This window comes from Chionomys nivalis, chromosome 1 (assembly GCF_950005125.1).
Source record: "Chionomys nivalis chromosome 1, mChiNiv1.1, whole genome shotgun sequence".
In the NCBI taxonomy this organism is placed as follows: Eukaryota; Metazoa; Chordata; class Mammalia; order Rodentia; family Cricetidae; genus Chionomys; species Chionomys nivalis.
Genome location: NC_080086.1, coordinates 42,769,260 through 42,790,635, shown reverse-complemented (window position 1 = coordinate 42,790,635; position 21,376 = coordinate 42,769,260).

Here is a 21,376-nt window from a genome sequence, read left to right as displayed (position 1 = left end):
ATATTGGAAATTATTCATGATGATACTTCTAGATAAGAAAATGCTATGCCATTCTCCTATGCCTTTGGTGACCTGCAGTTAGAGTTCCCTGGGATTATGTTTCAAATATGGCATCACTTACTTTAGATCATCTGTGATAAACAGGCACAGATGTTTCCTTTAGATTTTTCTGTAAATAGTACATAAGAACATAATACATACATAGGAAAATATTTCAGCAAACTAAATGAGACCCACACAGTGACACAATTTACTAACTTCAGCCTCTATTTCCCTAAGAGTAGAGGGGACAAACAAAGATGGTAGGTCTTATATAGCAATTTAGCTAGGCGACTGAACTCATGTAGATAAGTGAAACACTAATCTACATGTTGCTGTGAATGTATTTTGTAGATGTGATTAAAGTCCATTAACAGTTGACTTTAAGTAAAACTGCTAATGTAAACAATCTGCGTGGGCCTGTTTCAATCCAACGACGCTTCTTAAGAGCAAACCTGTCTTGTGTGATGAAGAAATCCTTTGTGCCTTCAGCTCACACCCTAGGGCTCCAGACTCCCCTTTCTTGATGGAGGAGTTACTTTCATTTAATAAAGAAACTGCCTTGGCCTATTTGATAGGCCAACCCTTAGGTGGGTGGAGTAAACAGACAGAATGCTGGGAGAAAGAAGCCGAGTCAGGCAGTCGCCATGATTCTCCCACCCAACACAGATGCAGGTTAGGATCTTACTGGTAAGTTACCACCTTGTGGTGGTACACAGATTATTAGAAATGGGTTAATCTAGATTTGAGAGCTAGCCAGTAAGAGGCTAGAGCTAATGGGCCAAGCAGTGTTTTAAAAAATACAGTTTCCGCATAATTATTTCCGGGGCTAAGCTAGCCATGTGGGAGCCAGGTGAAAACACAGCCCCGCCGCTCCTCACTACACTTTCTGATAGTCTGCCCTACAGATTTAGGAATTGAGCTCCCACTTGCTGGAATCTATGCATCCATCTTATAATCTATCTCTGCAGACCAATCAATCAATTTATCATTCATCTATTAACCATCTGCTCTACGGGGGTAGTTCTCTGATTATATCTGACTGACAAATGAGACTTTAATGCCTCTTGTTCATAAACACTATGAAAATAAAATGAGATTGTGCACTTGAAAGTTATTTGAACAGAAAATAAATGTTAATGTCTGTATTATTTAGCATTTGATATGACTAACTCGAATCTAGCTAATAACTCCAGATTAACTCTTCTTTTTTCTAAAAGGCCTTATAAAACAATTAAGTTTCCTAGCTCTTACATTCTGTTTCGGTTTTGTTTTTTGAGATGGGGTCTCCTGCCATAACCAGAGCTCAGTCTACACAGTAATTCACCAACCTCAGCTCCCTAAGTGCTGGGATTGAAGGTATGAGCCACCATACAAGGCTAATATTTTGCAATATTACTGAACCTGGGTACTCAAAGCACTCAGTTAGTATATTCCTTATAATAAAATGACAACAAACAATGCAGAGTCTATGGACGTGGTGTGGAAGATCAGTTGTAAAGCAAAAGATTCTTAGACAAGACTGAGACACAGAGGAAACAGTCTAGCGTCTGGGATAAAGGAAAGTTAAAGTTGTTGGGAGTAATACAGGGACCTACACTAGACACCATCTCTGGTTTGTTTTTCTGAATGTGGGCTGGCTTAGCTCTCCATCTGTGGAATGAGCTGATGAAATGAGACTGGAGGAGGATGGGACACTGTCTCAAGTTGTCAATTAAACATGCTCCAGGCCCAGAAGCTGCTATGGAGATGCTGATGACCAGTGCCTCTGAGGAAAAGATGATCCTGAAATTCATTTCATCTGTGTTAAGTCACACAGTTGGATTAGATGCCACAGCCTCCCTTTTGGGTTAGAGTGGGCTAGAGCAATGAGTTTTAGCCAGGTACAGAAGAACGGGGGTCAGTTTTTCATGGCCAAGCCCATAAACACCTCCCCACACTTGCTTTTTTTCCCTTCTGGCTGACTGGGATGGAGCCTTGTGAGCCCCATAAGGAAAATGGAGGGGGTGTCGTATGAAAAGCCTGAGTCAGTGCCTGGAGAGAATCATTTCTTTGGGAGAGCTTCTTGAGATGGCCGACACTAGACATTAGCCGGGGATGAACTGGCCTTGCATCAAGACACTGCCATTTGAGGACTTATCTGTAATCAGCTAGCTAACAAAAACTGTTACCAAATTTGGCATACGGTCATAACAGAAATATAAAATGTACAGCTTTGGCTTAGGGAGACAGCAGATGGCAAGGATATCAAGAGTAGAATCAGAAAAGACAGAAATTCATGCTCTGAAGTAAAACACCAACCTGGCATCAAAAGGCAGTCTAGAAATCATCGAAGTCAATCAATCACCCATTTAGGGGTGTGTCCTGAAACCATATGAGAACAGAAAAACTATGTTAATTCCTTTTTCTATTTTCCCCTCCAAACTAATCAGGTTTCTCTCTTTCAAATTGACTTCTCCCTGCCTACCTTCAATTCTTTACACAGCTTTCTTATCCCAACTGGCGCTACTATCTTTTCTTCTTCTCTCAAGGATGGTCACCTATAAAATGTCACTTACCCATGAGTGCGTATTTGTGTCTGTGTGTGTGTTTATGTGTGTGCGCGTGCACATGTGTGTGTGCACATGCACGCATGTGTGAATATTTAGTGGGACTGTTATTGAAAGTTGTCAAGCCTTTTGACATGGAGCCTTGCCGGCAAACATGAAGCCATGGGAGTCAGTGATTATAGCATAGTCCCACTTCTGGCTGAATTCTCTGCTTTCTGGTCAGCTATGAAGATATAAAGCAGCCACTGGCCTAAGTTCCCTGTACTGGACAGTTTATAGCAACTTTATATGAGTTAGAATCATCAGAGAGGACGGAGTCTCAGTTGAGACAATCTCTCCCTAAGATCAGACTGTAGGCAAGCCTGTGGAGCATGTTCTTAATTAGTGATTTATGGGTTAGGGCCCAGCCAAATTTGGATGGGGCTACCATGAACTGGTGGTCCTGGGCTATACAAGAAAGGCTGAGCAAGCCATGAGGAACAAGCCAGTAGGCAGCACCCCTCCATGGCCTCTGCATCAGCTTCTGCTTCCAGGTTCCTGCCCTGTTTGAATTCCTGTCTTAACCTCCTTCAATTATGAACAGTGATATATATATATATGAAGTGTAAGCCAAATAAATCTTTTTCTCCCCGGGTTGCTTTGGTCATGGTGTTTCATCACAGCAATAGTAACCTTAACTAAGACTCTCCCACGGTAATGCCTTTTCTGCCATGGTCAACTATATTACCTTAAAGTATAATCAAAAATAAATTAGTCACTCCTTAACTTGTTTCTATCAGGTATTTGGCCACAGTAATGAGGAAAGTGGCTAACACACCATGGAAACACTGGTCTTTCTCAAAAACAGATCGAATTCCATATCTCCATAGTACTTCAAAATTGCTTTAACTGTGTCGATCACCCCCTACACCTTTAAACATGATATTTAGATCACATGCATAGATATTTAATCATATATTGTCCCAACCATCTTCTGATCCCTCTGCCAAAAGCTCTAGTTAAGACATAAACTTTTCCAAAAAGTAACCAAGCCAGATATGAATAATCATTCCCTCACCCAAATCCCACAGAGTCCTGAAAGTGCATACTGGGCACTTAGTGACATTACACAAGTCCAGCAGATTACATTCATATAATATATATAGGAATAGGTCACAATAATTAATGAATAGAAGCCATAAAATTAAAAGAGAGTAAGGAGGGTTTGGAGGAAAAAAGAAAAGGAGAATATTGTAATTATATTATAAGCTAGAAAGTAAAGGAACAAAAATAGATAAGTTGGGGACTAGGCAGATGGGTGAGAGTACTTGCTATGTAAGCACAAGGACCTGAGTTTGGATCCTGAGAACTCATCTAATAGGCTGGGCACAGCCTCATCCATACCTGTAATCCTACACTGTGGTAGGTAGAAACAGGAGGATGGTGGAGGCTTTCTGGCTGCCAATCTAGCTCCAAGTCCCGTCAGAGGCCATATGTTCTCTAGGGAAAGATATTGAGTGTGATAAAGAAAGATATCCAGTATACTTCTTCTCCCCATCTCCATCACTGGTGTGTGCACTCATACACCTGCACATGATCTCTCTCTCTCTCTCTCTCTCTCTCTCTCTCTCTCTCTCTCTCACACACACACACACACACACATACACACACACACACACTATATGAATTTACAAAGATAAATTATACATTCCTCACTCTAGGGTATTTTCTTTTGTTTTGTTTTCATTTCTGAGACATGATCTCATACAGAACTGGAGAGCCTTGAACTTTCTATGGAGCCAAGAATGACCTTGAACTTCTGATCCTCCACTAATGTGCCAGGATTACATGCACATACCATCATTCTCTGTTTTATAAAGTGCCCAGGATTGAGCCCAGAGCTTTGTGTGTGGTGAGCAGGCACTCTACCAGCTCAATATATCCTCCTAAATGTTTTAGTAAGACAGTGAGTATTCTGAGATGCAAACGGAGATGCTGGTACAATACAATGGGAAAGGCAAGAGATGTCTTTTAAGCACCAACCCCAAAAGGATGGTGCCTTGGTTGTCCTGGAACTAGCTCTGTAGTGGCTGACCCTGAACTCACAGAGATCCACCTTCTTCTGCTTCCCAAGAGCTAGGATTAAAGGTGTGAGCTACCACCACCTGGCTCACACACAAAGGTTTGAATAGCCAAATGTTACTTTACAACATCCCTCACTATCTTACAAAATGTTATTCTCTTGTCCCCCATATCTTCTCCCATTATTCTTCATCACAGTAAATGGCACTACTCAGTTAATGGGGGCAAAAATACCATAGGCAATGCTGTTCTTCCTTATCCCTTCCCCGCCCTTCATTCACTGGTACCTACAAAATCTGTCTTTGCTTTGTCCATTCTTGTCTCTCCTCAAGACTGCTCCCCTGGCCCCTCTATCACCATCCCCCCCACTAGACTATTGATATGAACTCTTAAGCAGGAATTTAAATCTGCACTGGCTTCCCCACTTCTGTTCTCATCCTCTACCAGTCTATTCTGTGTAGAACAGCAGAACGATCTAGGTCATTAATCAAACTCAGTCACTCCACTGCCTGAGACTTTCCAGGAGGCTTCCTCCTCGCCGTTCTTAAAATCAAATTTGAGCCTTTGAAAATGGCTTAAACCTTATAAATGCTGCTTCATCCACCTCTCTGGCCCCATCTCATGCCGATGCTGCCTTTGCCTCCTGGGATTCTGCCATGCACAGCGTTTAAACACATTAAGCATATTCCCTGCCTCACCAACTTTGAACTTGTTATTCTTTCTGCCTGAACACTCCCGCCTTAGATCTTTGCTGGTGCATTTTATATATTCCAAGTCTAAGTTTCAAATGTCACCTCTTCAGACAAACTTCCCTGCCTACCCCACAAAATATCCTCCAAGTACATTTTTTGGGGGGCAGGGGGTGGTTTGGTATCGTTTGGTTTTTGTGAGACAGGGTTTCTCTGTGTAACACTGTAACAGTCCTAACTGTTCTGGAACTAGCTCTTGTAGACCAGGCTGGCCTCCAACTCACAGAGATCCACCTGCCTCTGCCTCCCAAATGCTGGGATTAAAGGCATGCGTGGCGAGCCACTACCACCCATCCCAAGCACATTTCTTATTTCTTATCACATGCTATGTTCACTCCAGAAACTCTGTGCTCCTGACATCTTGCATTGAACTAGTTCTTGCTCTCTATCTACCTATTTATCTGTCTGTCTGTCTGCACCAAAGAGCTAGGACCTTTCTACCTTTCTAACTTCTTCAGTGCTGTATCCCCATCACTGCTTAAGAGAACAGTCCTGATAGTCTTTGTTTTTGTGGTTCCACGGAGGCTTTAGAGCTCAGGCTTTCCTAGACACTGACATTTCTAAATGTATTTCTCAAATGAAGTCAACCCCTCAGGCAGCCAGTGGGGAGGTCACAGCCAGCCAGCAAGAAGGAAATCTGGCAAGTCAAATCACACAGTTTCTTTTTCACGCTATACCCATACTGAGGAGATGCAGCTCATTAGGTACTAAATGTTTAGTGACTGTCACTATTAATTGGGGGGGTATTAATACTCTGAGAGGACAGTAAATCTCATGCCGAACTCAGTGACATCAGCACCTTGCAGTTGGACTAGTGTTTGGAGTCTGGATCTAAAGCTACAAGAAAGAACCCAGAGATTGTGCCTTCCTTGTGTGTAAGATAATGCTGGCAATATTGACTTACCCCTCACTATGAGGACCTGTGATAAACATTATATGTGACTGTTATTAAATATTTACCATAATATTACAGAATTCATTCTAACATTATCCTCATACTGCTTGGGTAAGGAAACATTCATATAAAGAAAGAGAGCACCTTGGTTAATGTCACAGGGTAATTAATAATGGCTTTTCGATCAGAACTGGAATCTGTCTCATTCTGAAGGCATGATCCTAGGAAAAGATATGTCTAGTTTCTTATAATTATTTTCTTATCAAGTCCTCACAATTATCATTATTAGATCCTTAGACTAGTCTTCTAATCTAAGGTCAGACGTTACTTCTACATAAAGCCTTCTCTAACCCTGCCGCCAGACCACTCCCTTGCCATTCTCTCATGAACTGGCCATGGGGAAGCAACTTCACAGAGAAAGGGGGTAAAATAACCAAGCTTTTCTGAGCATGCATGATATCCCAGGCATTGTCACAAACAAAATTGAAGGTAAACCTCACAACTAACCTGTGAATCAGGCAGCTCTTTTCTGGAAGATTGGGTGCCCTGGCTAAAGTCTTATACCTCAAAGTTGCGGAATCAGAATTTAAATCAGTCTAAAGAGGTACTGAGTCCAATTTATTTTCAGAAAGTGCCTGTAAGTGCCCATAGGCGAAATAAATGCCTCATCTTGGTTTCTTCATAGCCTTTATCTAAGTTATAATTTATATTTTCATGATTAGCTTAATATCCATTTTTAGCCTAACTTCATATGGAAATGAACTCACCTCTTTTGGCTACACTAGATTCCCCCAGCACTTGACCATTTTTTTTCTTCTTTTTTTTAAAAATTTTTTTTAAAAAGAAAACAAACTATTTTTTTCATTTTACATACCAATCCCAGTTCCCACTCCCTCACCTCCCCCCATTCCCTCCACCTTCTCCCTACTCTACCCCCTATCTACTCCTCAGAGAGGGTAAGGCACATTGCTTTGGGGACGGTCCAAAGCCCTCCCTACTATATCTAGAGTGAGCAAGGTATCATCCAAACAGAATGGGTTTCCAAAAAGCCAGTACAAGCAGTAGGGATAAATCCTAGTGCCACTGCCAGTGACCCTGCAGTCTGCCCCAGCCATACAGCTGTCACCCACATCCAGAGGGTCTAGTTTGTTGACCAATTTAACAATCATGGACCCAGAAAAGTAAGTCTGTGTAAATGAATTGACTGTATACCCTTCATTTATATATTGAATAAGTAAACATAGCCATCTCTGCTGGTGCCCTCCCACAACATAACAGTGACTGGGAGTCGAACCATTCGGTGATGACAGCAACACCCTCACAATATACAACAAACACACTAAGAAGTAATTCTCAAAGAACCTAAAACACATGGGTTAATGACATAGCTCGGGCAATAACCTACCTGCCGAGCAAACATGAGGACTTGAGTTTGATCTCTAGAACCAAAGCAGAGCATGGTGGCACATGCTCTAACTCAAATGGCCAGATGGCCTAAGTCACTCTGAGAGTTCCAAGCCAATGAGCCCTGTCCCAAAAATCAAGATGGATAGTGCCTAAGGAATGACACCTGTGCTCTACTTCTGGCCTCCACATGCGTGTGCCCACACATACACACAGAAAAACACACACACACAAACACACACTCAAATCTTGCCAAACAGAACCTGACATACAGTTCAGAAAAACGTGTACTTGGATCAGCTTATCGTTACTAAAATGCTAGAACTGCTAAAGTCTTTCCTCGGGTCCTGGGCAGTTCCTTTCTGGGCCTCGGGTCCCATGTCTGTAAAAGGGAGGAGAAAAAGAGAATACCTAAGCCATCTTAGAAATGATAATGATGTATGTTAAAGCACCTCACACACAACCTGCCACAGTAGATCATGTTTATCTTATCTAAGTGTCATCTCTGAAATGTAGAAAAAAAATAATTTTCTCAGATATTAATGAGATAAAACTACCACTGACCCATTAAGCATGACAATTTCATTTCCTTGATATTAATGACCATTGACCAGATTAAATGATTTGCTTCACACAACCACCCACACATTCCCCAAATACTAGGGGATCCAAGTAATTTGTAAATCACTAAATATACTGTATTCTAAGGCAAAAGAAGGTTTGGAGGAGGAAGGCACTTAAAACGGGAAGACCCAAATGCCTCTGACAACAAGCTGCACAGGTCGCCACAGCTCTTCTGTCTTTGTGTTTCTCTGTTCTCACATCCTCCCATGTACAGGGCTAAGTACACAGCCGCAGCACTGCTCAAGGGGTAGCCTGAGGACCAGAGGCAACATGCGAAGTGGTACTGCTCATGCTCCACACCCCTGCTGCTCTCCTGCTGTCACCCAGTGTGTGAGTCAAAGCCCCTGACAAGGCACATGTTGCCAAACTGCACAGCACTCTTCTGTTATTTCCCAAAAGGCACACATCAACAAACCACACAGCACTGTTTCACTATTTCCCAGTCGAATTCAAACCCCCTACAGACATTCTCAGGATGAGAGGAGAAGCAGATGTTAAAGCCGTAATGTTTTTAAATAGATGTACCATGTAAATACCCAAGGAAAAGGAAGCTACGCACTCTTCTTTTCCCTCCCACCCTTGTTGATGGTTTTCAAGGTCAAAGCCTGATCCCTGAGCAGCAAGGCCAGGTCTTCCAGCAGAGGAGGATGCTGGGAAACAAAAGGTCACTGCTTGCACTTTGCTCCTACATTCTCTGAATGACCAGTTGCTAGAATAATGAGGATATAGACTGAGACCCACAGAAGGAAACCTAGCCTTCTGTTTTGTTTTAATTTGAAATTCATTTCATTAACATCTGTATGTGGGTATATATGCAACAATACAGATAGCTTGGAGGCCACAGATCCTCTGAAGTGGAAGTCAGAAGTGGCTGTGAGTTGCCCAGTGTGGCTTCCAGGAACAAAGTTTAGATTCTCTGCCAAAGTATTAGGTGCTCTTAACCACCAAGCCTCTTCTCCATCAAGACTGGGCCCTCCTACTCCTTCATTTTCTCTCCTTTTGCCATTAAAATGTGAGAAACTGTTCCTGAGTATGACTAATACTACAGAGTGACACAGAACACAAGAGTGTCAGCTGACAACCATGTTTTCAAAATTCAAACATTCATGATTATTTATTAACATGTTCATTACACATGATGTTCACTTCATAAGGTCATTTTCAAGTAACTATATGATGCACTTAGAACATGCTCTCTGATTCCTCTCACCCCTCTCCTTTCTCACCCCCTCACCAATCCTCTCATTCCCCTACTACATGATTTCATGTCTCCATATGAATTCTAGAATACAAAATTAATAGAAAAGCTGATATTTATCTTCCTGACACTGACTTATTTTGCTTTACACAATAATCTCTAGTTGCATCCATTTTCCTGCATATAACATAATTTTGTTTTGCTTTATGACAGAGTAAAATTATATCATTCATATATGTATATGATTACATTATCATACAATAATATGTATATGTATATACATATACATAGTCCACATTTTCTCTTTTCTATTTTTCTGTTGTTGAACCCCTGGTTTGATTCTTTAACTTAGATCCTGCAGTACACACAGTTGTGCAAGCCCCTCTGTGATATATTGATTTGGAGACCTTGAGGTAAATACAACGGTATGGTATAGCTGTGTCATCTGGTAGATTCATTTGGGGATTTAAGGATTCTCCACATGGACTTCCATAGTAGTGGAACTCTGTGACATTCCCACCAGGAATCACATAAAGGTTCTCTCCAGTTTCCAGCCTTGCTAACATTTGCTACCAATGTATTTTAATTTTAATTTTAGAAGTCTTTTTGCTCTCCTGTTTTACTTTATCCTCATTGAAAACCTGTATTTCTTTCTTAGGTCTTCCATGTCTAAGTAAGACAAAATAGTGGGCCTAAACCAACAGGAACACATGATTTATGTGGAGGATGGGTAGTTGTAACACTGATTTCTTGTTGGACTTCTGTAAAGTGCACGATAAAGACACCAGCAATGATGATGATTGGCAAATAAAGACCTGGCTCTTGGAGAGAGAAGAATGACTTCTCACAATACCCCCACATTGCAGAAGAGGCAAGGCATCTCCCATGGGTCTCTTTTAAGATTTTCTTTTATTTTTAATTTCCTGTATATGTCTATGTACGGGTACGTGCACATGAGTGCAGCTATCCGAGGAGACCAGAAGAGGATGTTGGATATTCTGCCACAGAGTTATATAAGCAGTTGTAAGCCTACATGGGTGTTGAAGATGGAACTTGAATCCTCTGCTAGAGAATCATGTGATTTTAGCCTTGGAGTTGCTCTTTAAGCACAAAACTCTTTTTTTATGATTTTTTTTCTTTTTTTTATTCTTTTTTAATTAATATTTCCACCTGCTCCCCGTTTCCCATTTCCCTCCCCTCCTCCCAAATATTGCCCCCTCCCCCCCTCCCCTCCCCCTATCCCCACTCCTCTTCTCCACCCCCCACACCATTCCCCCTCCCTCTCGATACTGAAGAGCAGTCCAAATTCTCTGCCCTGCGGGAAGACCAAGGTCTTCTATCTATGTCCAGGAAGGTGAGCGTCTAAACAGGCTAAGCTCCCACAAAGCCAGTTCATGTATTAGGGTCGAAACCTAGTGCCATTGTCCTTGGCTTCTCATCAGCCTTCATTGTCCGCCATGCTCAAAGAGTCCAGTTTCAACCCATGCTTATTCCGTCCCAGATGAGCTGGCCTTGGTGGGCTCCCAATAAATCAGTTCCACTGTCACAGTGAGTGGGTGCATCCCTCGTGGTCCTGATTTCCTTGCTCATGTTCTCCCTCCTTCTGCTCCTCATTTGGACCTTAAGAGCTCAGACCATTGCTCCAAGTTGAGTCTCTGTCTCTACCTCGATCCATCGCCAGGTGAAGGTTCTAAGGTGATATGTAAGATATTCATCAGTATAGGATAGGGTCATTTCAGGTTCCCTCTCCTCAGTTGCCCAAGGTACCAGCTGGGGACATCTCCCTGGACACCTGCGAACCCCTCTAGAGTCAAGTCTCTTGCCAACCCTAAGATGGCTCCCTTAGTTAGGATATATACTTCGCTGCTCCCGTATCCACCCTTCCTATATCCCAAACATCCCAATCCCCCGAGCTCCTCCCATCCTCCCCTTCTCATGTTTCTCATCCCATTTCCCCTTTGCCCCATGCCATCTCACCCGCAAGTTCCCAGTTTTTGCCCTGCAATCTTGTCTACTTCCCCTCTCCAGGCGGATGACTATACGATTTTCTTTGGGTTCACTTTCTTATTTAGCTTCTCTAGGATCACAAATTATATACTCAATGTCCTTTATTTATGGTTAGAAACCGATTATGAGTGAGTACATCAAGCACAAAACTCTTATAAGTGTGCTAACCCTATGCCTGAGACCTTCCCCTCATAACATAGTCAACTCATAAAGTCCTTATCTATGAAAGTTATTATTCACTCCCCTCCTTCTCTCCCCACTCCTATCCCCCTCCCCCTACTCCATTTCCCCTCCCTCTAGGTACTGAAGAGCAGTCCAAATTCCCTGCCCTACAGGAAGACCAAGGTCCTCCCACTTCTATCTAGGTCCAGGAAGGTGAGCATCCAAACAGGCTAGGCTCCCACAAAGCCAGTTCATGTATTAGGATCGAAACCTAGTGCCATTGTCCTTGGCTTCTCATCAGCCCTCATTGTCCGCCATGCTCAGAGAGTCCAGTTTCAACCCATGCTTATTCAGTCCCAGTCCAGCTGGCCGTGGTGAGCTCACAATAGATCAGTTGCACTGTCACAGTGGGTGGGTGCACCCCTTGTGGTCCTGACTTCCTTGCTCATGTTCTCCCTCCATCTGCTCCTCATTTGGACCTTAAGAGCTCAGTCCGTTGCTCCAAATTGGGTCTCTGTCTCTATTTCGATCCATCGCCAGATGAAGGTTCTAAGGTGATATGCAAGATATTCATCAGTATGGCTACAGGATAGGGTCATTTCAGGTTCCCTATCCTCAGCTGCCCAAGGTACCAGCTGGGGACATCTCCCTGGACACCTGCGAGCCCCTCTAGAGTCAAGTCTCTTGCCAACCCTAAGATGGCTCCCTTAACTAGGATATATATTTCTTTGCTCCCGTATCCACCCTTCCTATATCCCAACCATCCTATTCCCACAAGCTCCCCTCAGCCTCCCCTTCTCACGTTTCTCACCCCATTTCCCCTTAGCCCCATACCACCTCACCCACAAGTTCCCAGCTTTTGCCCGGCAATCTTGTCTACCTCCCCTATCCAGGCGGATGACTATACATTTTTGGGGGGTTCACCTTCTTATTTAGCTTCTCTAAAATCACAAATTATATGCTCAATGTCCTTTATTTATGGCTAGAAACCAATTATGAGTGAGTACATCCCATGTTCATCTTTTTGGGTCTGGGATACCTCACTCAGGATAGTGTTTTCTATTTCCATCCATTTGCATGCAAAAGTCACGATGTCATTGTTTTTTACCGCTGGGTAGTACTCTAATATGTATATATTCCACACTTTCTTCACCCATTCTTCCATTGAAGAGCATCTAGGTTGTTTCCAGGTTCTGGCTATTACAGACAATGCTGCTATGAACATAGTCGAACAAATGCTTTTGTCATATGATAGCGCATCTCTTGGGTATATTCCCAAGAGTGGTATTACTGAATCTTGGGGTAAGATCCCAAATTTCCTGAGAAATCGCCACACTGATTTCCAAAGTGGTTGCACAAGTTTGCATTCCCACCAGCAATGGATGAGTGTGCCCCTTCCTCTACAACCTCTCCAGCAAAGGCTATCATTGGTGTTTTTTATTTTAGGCATTCTGACAGGTGTAAGATGGTATCTCAAAGTTGTTTTAATTTGCATTTCCCTTATCGCTAAGGAGGTTGAGCATGACCTTAAGTGTCTTTTGGCCATTTGAACTTTTTCTGTTGAGAATTCTCTGTTCAGTTCAGTGCCCCATTTTATAATTGGGTTAATTAGCATTTTAAAGTCTAGTTTCTTGAGTTCTTTATATATTTTGGAGATCAGACCTTTGTCTGTTGCAGGGTTGATGAAGATCTTCTCCCAGTCAGTGGGTTGCCTTTTTGTCTTAGTGACAGTGTTCTTTGCTTTACAGAAGATTCTCAGTTTCAGTAGGTCCCATTTATTCAATGTTGCCCTTAATGTCTGTGCTGCTGGCGTTATACATAGGAAGTGATCTCCTGTGCCCATATGTTGTAGGGTACTTCCCACTTTCTCTTCTATCAGGTTCAGTGTGTTCAGATTGATATTGAGGTCTTTGATCCATTTGGACTTGAGTTTTGTGCATGGTGATAGATATGGGTCTATTTTCATTCTTCTACAGGTTGACATCCAGTTCTGCCAGCACCATTTGTTGAAGATGCTTTCTTTCTTCCATTGAATACTTTTAGCTCCTTTATCAAAAATGAGGTGTTCATAGGTTTGTGGATTAAAATCCGGGTCTTCTGTATGATTCCATTGGTCGACTTCTCTGTTTTTATGCCAATACCAAGCTGTTTTCTTTACTGTAGCTCTGTAATAGAGTTTGAAGTCAGGGATGGTAATCACTCCAGAAGTTCCTTTATTGTATAAGATTGTTTTCGCTATCCTGGGTTTTTTGTTTTTCCATATAAAGTTGATTATTGTCCTCTCCATATCTGTGAAGAATTTTGATGGGACCATTATGGGTATTGCATTGAATCTATAAATTGCCCTTGGTAGAATTGCCATTTTTACTATAATGATCCTCCCAATCCAAGAGCAAGGGAGATCCTTCCATTTTCTGGTATCCTCCTCAATTTTTTTCTTCAAAGACTTAAAGTTCTTGTCAAATAGATCCTTCACTTCCTTGGTTAGAGTTACTCCAAGATATTTTATGTTATTTGTGGCTATCATGAAGGGTGATGCTTCTCTGATTTCCCTCTCTGCTTCCTTATCCTTTGTATATAGGAGGGCAACTGATTTTTTGGAATTGATCTTGTATCCTGCCACACTACTAAAGGTGTTTATCAGCTGTAGGAGTTCTTTGCTGGAGTTTTTGGGGTCGCTTATGTACACTATCATATCGTCTGCAAATAATGAAAGTTTAACTTCTTCCTTTCCAATTCGAATCCCTTTGATCCCCTTATGTTGTCTTATTGCTATTGCTAGAACTTCAAGCACTATATTGAAGAGGTATGGAGAGAGTGGACATCCTTGTCGTGTTCCTGATTTTAGTGGAATGGCTTTGAGTTTCTCTCCATTTAATTTGATGTTAGCTGTCGACTTGCTATAAATAGTTTTTATTATAGTTAGTTACGATCCTTGTATCCCTAATCTCTCTAAGACCTTTATCATAAAGGGATGTTGAATTTTGTCAAATGCTTTTTCAGCATCTAATGAAATGATCATATGGTTTTTTTCTTTCAGTTTATTTATATGATGGATTACATTGATAGATTTTCATATGTTGAACCAGCCCTGCATCCCTGGGATGAAGCCTACTTGATCGTAATGGATAATTTTTCTAATGTGTTCTTGGATTCGGTTTGCCAGTATTTTGTTGAGGATTTTTGCGTCGATGTTCATGAGTGAGATTGGCCTGTAATTCTCTTTCTTGGTTGAGTCTTTGTGTGGTTTTGGTATCAGAGTTACTGTAGCTTCATAAAAGGAATTTGGCAATGTTTCTATATTGTGAAATACATTAAGGAGTATAGGTATTAGGTCTTCTTGGAAGTTCTGGTAGAATTCTGCATTGAAGCTGTCTGGACCTGGGCTTTTTTTGGTAGGGAGGTTTTTTATAACAACTTCTAATTCTTTGCAACTAACAGGTCTATTTAGATTGCTCAGATTCGCATTCTAGGCATTTGTTGTAGGTAGGGAGACAGTATGTTTGTTTCTTGGCTACCTGGCAACTCAGCCTCGAAAACCCACACAGAAACTGTATTAATTAAATCACTGCTTGGCCCATTAGCTCTAGCGCCTTATTGGCTAACTCTTTCATATTAATTTAACCCATCTCCATTAATCTGCTTATTGCCATGAGGCTGTGGCTTGCCGGGTAAAGTTCTAGCATCTGTCTCCAGTGGGGCTACATGGCTTCTCTTTCACCCTGCCTTCTTTCTCCCAGCATTCAGTTTAGTTTTCCCTGCCTAGCTCTACTCTACCCTATCACAGGCCTAAGACAGTTCCTTTGGTAACCAGTGGTATTCACAGCAAACAGAGGGGAATCCCACATCAGGCATTGATGCAAACAGACTACAGAATCACTATTTTTTCTTGAAAATTTCTGTCTACTGATTTTGCACATCTAATCTGCTTCCAGCCATACTGCTGAGAGACAGGGAAAACAATTACTAATTGCAAAAATGAGAAAAATGAATCAGAAAGGTCAAGAGGATCAAAAGGACACAAACTTGTAACACAATTCAGAAAGTGCCCAGAATCCCAGAACCTCTTCTTCCCCTAAAGAGCCATCGCTGCTTCCCCCACCCTGCCATGGCCTGACTCTGACATCAGAGAAAGGGCAGAGTCATAAGATTTCAGAGCCAGAGGGAAATTAATCTTACCAAGTAGAATGTAAGAGATACTAGAGGACAAATGAGTCCCAGGGTGCATGCTGAAACACAGAAAGACTGCCACTACCCCAGAAACCTACATCACTTAATAATTTCATCTTTACAAAGAAGAGAACTATGAAATGTACATAGGCTTTGGAAAGCATCTAACACCTACAGAGTCCTTCCATGAAAGCCAGGGTTCATCATACTCTCTAGCTCTGAAGCAATTTCAAGCTCTGTAGTCACTTATTCTGTGGCTTAAAAACTGCCATCCTTTACCAAATTAGTCTCTATGAAATCAATTTCCAAAACAATCAATAGTCACACGCTCAGAAAAGAATGTCTGAGAAATAATAAAGACCGATAAAACTAATCGCTTTAGAGAAAAGTCAAGCATGACCTTTTGAGCAGCACCATTTGTTTAGCTGACGCTCGCTAAGACAAATAACATTTTAAATAAATGAATACAGGTCAACTGTGGTAAAGAAAGTATATATGAGAGTAATTTTAACACTTATTTTTGGCTTAGCTTTCAAAGCAATCATATCTCCTTAGGAAGCAGCAAACACAGCTTCAATTTAAATAATCTGTGAAACAAATGACAAAGCAACTGAACAACAGCAAAAAAATAAAAAATAAATAAAAAATCTTCCTTGGAAATTTCACTAGTGGGCCTCAAAATCATGAAAAGAAACAGAAAATTAACAAAAACAAAAAGCTTGCTATGGCCGCAAAAATGCCATGACAGCCCACCATCTTGTGAAACTGGTTCTCTTGCATCGGTCTGAAACTGCCCAAATGCCTGCAGCAAAGAGTTAAATATTTCATTCAAGAGCAGGCTTTTATGTGTGTTTTTTAAGGACTTCCTTACCATCTACCCTCCATTTATTTGTCACAGTCCTTTACCATTCAGGACAGGCCTCTTCTCCATGCCATACAGTATTCATAAGACATGGTGTGCACTCGCAGATAACACCCTGAAGATCTGTCAGCTCCTTCTTGACCCAGAGAAATTGATCAGTATGCAACTATAAATAACAACAGAAAAAATAATAACAGTACTGCTTAATGGGGACTGGGTTTTTTCCTCAAGCCAGATATGGTATTAAAGACGTTATACCTTTTGATCTGTACAACAAATACAGATATTGGCATTATAACTGCCCAGACTTTGCATAAGAGACAAGCTAGAGATAAGAAAGTCAGGAGGCATTTCCCAAGATCACACAACAAATACTCCCAGGTCTTCTAACTCCAGTGCCATCAAGTGATATATTTTTTTTTTTTTTTTTTTTGGTTTTTCGAGACAAGGTTTCTCTGTGGTTTTGGAGCCTGTCCTGGAACTAGCTCTTGTAGACCAGGCTGGTCTCGAACTCACAGAGATCCGCCTGCCTCTGCCTCCCGAGTGCTGGGATTAAAGGCGTGCGCCACCACCGCCCGGCTCAAGTGATATTTTTTAACCATACTTGCACAGCTTCCCCTACCCACCTTTTCTTATTGGTGAAAGAGAGAAAAATATAAAATGATGACACCTCTTCATTTTACAGTGTTTTTGCCATCACTCACCTCTTAAGCTAAATCACTGAATGGAGCAAAAAACAAAAAGAAAAAGAAGAAAAAAAAAAAAGGTTAGAGACCGGAGTGGCTCAAAACTCAAAACTGCTGTGGTATGAATGATAGTTGTATAGCATAAGCTTAACTAAATGAGGTAAGGAGAATGATATACACAGAAGTAAAGAGTATGATTAGGTAAACTTGAAGCTGGAGAAATGACTCAGCATTTAAGAACACTGGATGTACTTGCAGAGGACTCAGATTTAGTTCCCAGCTCCCACATGGAGGCTCACAACCATCTGACTCCATTCCAAGGGGTCTGACGCCCTCTTCTGGTAACCATGGGCACTGCACAGATAATGATCCACAGACATACATGCAGGCAAAATACTCATAACATATAAAATAAAAATGCATTAACCTAAAAAATTAGGTAGACTTTTGATTTTACTGTTTCCTCTCATCTAACGCCTTCTCTGTTATATTCCTGTACTAACACATTGGTTCCTCATGATATTTATGTTTCCATATATCTGCTATAACAAATTTCCACAAAGAGCAGAATTAAACAACACAAATTTATTACCTTGCAGTCTATAGTTTCAAAATTAATCACAGATCCCAATGAGCTGGGGTGATATGGTTATAAGGCTGCCTTCCTTCCTGCTCTCTCAAAGGGATAACCTTTGACCTCTGTAACTTCTAGAGACTGTCCATACCCCTTGGCCCTTCATGACCATATTATACCTTCAAAGCCAACAAGGATAGAACAAGTTTTTCTTCTAACATTGTTCTGTTTCTGTCTTTCAATTTCTTCTTTTACTTTTAAGGACTTCTGAGAATGGACTGAACCCACTTGCATTAATGATCCCGTGTATTCCCGACTTTAATGTCATGTGGTTACAGCTGTAATTCCACTCTCAACTTTAATCATCCTTTGTCTTTTAACCTGATGCATTCACAGATGGATATAGACATCTGTAAGAGGCATCATCCTGCCTACCAGTCTTCCTCCTGACCCCTCTCCCTAAATTAATACCAATCCTAAACCTTTATACCAGGTAATTCTCACTGATGAAGCAGTCTCTATAATCCTGCTATCAAAACACAGAAATCAAATCAATTCATGTAGTACAAAATAAATCGGAAGGTTAAACAATAAAACATTAACAATGTTGATCTCCGACAGTAGAATTACATTGCGTGTGCTGCTTCCTTCTCACGATGTGCTCTATAATTTTTATCAGCATGAGTAGATTTCCTAAACAGGAAAATGTTATTAAAAATTAAATGTGTTGGAATGACTGTAAACAGAGGAGTGTACAGAACAGGAAGGAAAATGAGGATTAGCTTTACAGAGGCAAGAAGGGAAATAAAAGTTTTCATTGTCCACAGTATTGAAACCATCCCAGACCCAAAGAGCACCAGGGGATGAATACTATGACCTGGGGTTGGTGATTTGTGCAGTCTTGCCTCCTCCTTGCCATAAATTGCTTCAGAGGGGATGAATCAGGAGGGGGAAGACATCTCATAGCTAGGAGCTTGTACATGATTTAAAACAAAAACCCAGGAAGATTCAAGTAAAGTAAAGGATGTGGGTAAAATTTGAAAGAAAAATAGATTGGCACATTTGAATTAAATAGAAGGAAGTTCACAAAGAACTAAATTCAACACCCAGCTTCACAACTACAACTGTGTTAACATGGGCGAGAGTAGCTGATTCTTCGGCTCTTGGTTTCTTTAACTCTCAGCTATAAATGCAGCTATAGCCCAGTGCTTTATACAGCTGTTTTGAGAACCACATTATACAGCATGTACAAGAAATATTTAGTGAACTAAAAGGAGCTATCCTGGGGCCAGAAGAGACTGGTGGCTGATAAGCACAAGCTGAAATGGCTCAGTCAGGTATTGGCTGTAAATAAAGCAGATATGCCAATGGTATGCAATCCCTGCACTGCCTAGGGATGGGGGTTGTGGGTCACACAGGAAACTCCTGGGGATAAAATGGGGAGTGTGGATTTGCTTGTGTGTAGTATGAGTATAAGGTGGGCTGGCATCATAGTAGCTGCAAGATATGTACCAGCTTTAAAGACATGAGCACTAAAGTACCAGGAAGCTCATTAACTTGTCTCTTCATACAACAAGCAGTACTTTTAGTGTACTCTAACTTCAAACTCTGTGCTTCTTACTCTGTCTATATTTCTAAAGAAATAAGAAGTCAACAATTTCAGAGAGCTTAGGAACAGGCATTGGAGCCCAATAGCTACAACTGAGTTTTCTCCATACCAGACACTATAACACTTTGTATATAGTCATTTACTAACCCCACCAAGTATCACGTGACATAATGGTCCTCATTGTTACAGATAAAGAAACTGGAACATCAAAAGATTTAAATAAGATTCAAGATCACATTGATGATAGACGCATGAACCAAAATTCAAATCCTGACAGTTGGGCACACCAGAATCAGTATTCATGATAACTGAGCTGCAAGGTTCATAAGCAAGTGCACACACACACACACTCTGCCACACTGCCTACTAAACACCGCTCATGCCTACATCCATTGTCATGGTCAGGCTCTAACAGGGCCTCTTAAATTAGAAGTTAAAGAATGCTTTGGGATCTGGCAGTATCTTGGGGCATACCAAAGGAAGACTGAAAAGAAAGCAGATATTATGGATGATGGGTGTGGAAAAATGAGGGACATGCTGAAGTCACGAAAGAAAGGATTGTTCAGCACATGACTTTTAGTTTTCATAAACTTATAAGAATGCATGTTTAGTTTCCTTGTCAGATGTTTAAAAGCTCATGAGTGGACAGATTTTGTATCTTGTAAACTTATAATAAATTCTTTTTATTTTTGACTTGTAATCAATTCTATCAATTTCTACCATAGTATGTTATTTTAAGATAACTCTAAATGGGGCCCTTAAAAGCTGGCTCACCAGTTAAGAACATTCATTGCTCTTGTAGAAGGCTAGGATTCGATATCCAGCACCCATACAGTAGCTTACAGCCATCTATAACCCCAGCTCCTGGGGATCCTGTACCTTCTTCTGATCACCACAAGTACCAGCCATACGCACAGTACACTTACATACATACAGGGAAAATACTCATACACATAAAAATTTTAAAATGTTTAAATAATAATCTTTTAAAAAATATAAATGTATTTAGGCTCCAACTCCATAGAACTGCCTCGATGTTTCCAAGACAGAGAGGGAGCTCTGTGGAAAAATGGCTGGGAAGGTAAGGAAATTAATTCAAAGGAAAAGGAGAAGCTGGAGAAATCACCTGGAGGTCACATGGATGTGTTCCTCAAGATGCAGTGGCAGGGAGCTTTATGCAGCTTTGCATCACAATGACAAAATACACAAGAGAAATCAAAAACCCTGAATAGCAGAAGAAAAACATAAAAGAAAATATTTCTTTGGGTTCGGGTTTCAGAGGCTTCAGAGAATGGTCATTTGCCCCCCTGTTCCTGGGTTGGGATGGAGCAGCCGTATGTGGTAAACCAGAGGTGTTTACCATGATGACCAGGATGCAAAGAGAGAGAAGAGCCTGGCATAAGATAATCTTTCCAGGACACAGCCTTAATAACCTATTTCCTCCTGTCAGGCCCCACTTCTTGAAATTCTCACCAGCTCCCAACAGTGCCGTCAGCTGGGAAATAGCCGTAGGATACAACATGACACTGGGAAAAGATTGCACATCTGAGTTCTAATACCTAATCTTTCATATAAGAAAAGCACAAGTTTGAGGTAATAGCATTGTTAGAAATAAGTCATGATGAACATGAGTCCTGGGAGGAAAAATAATCATACAGGACATATGCAGAAAACACTAAATAATTCTAACGATTAACCTAATGCCCCCTTACCAAGCACGTTTAGGTAATAACTTTTATACTGCATTTATTTTTCAATTTCTGAGATGTCAATCTGGCAGGCTTTGT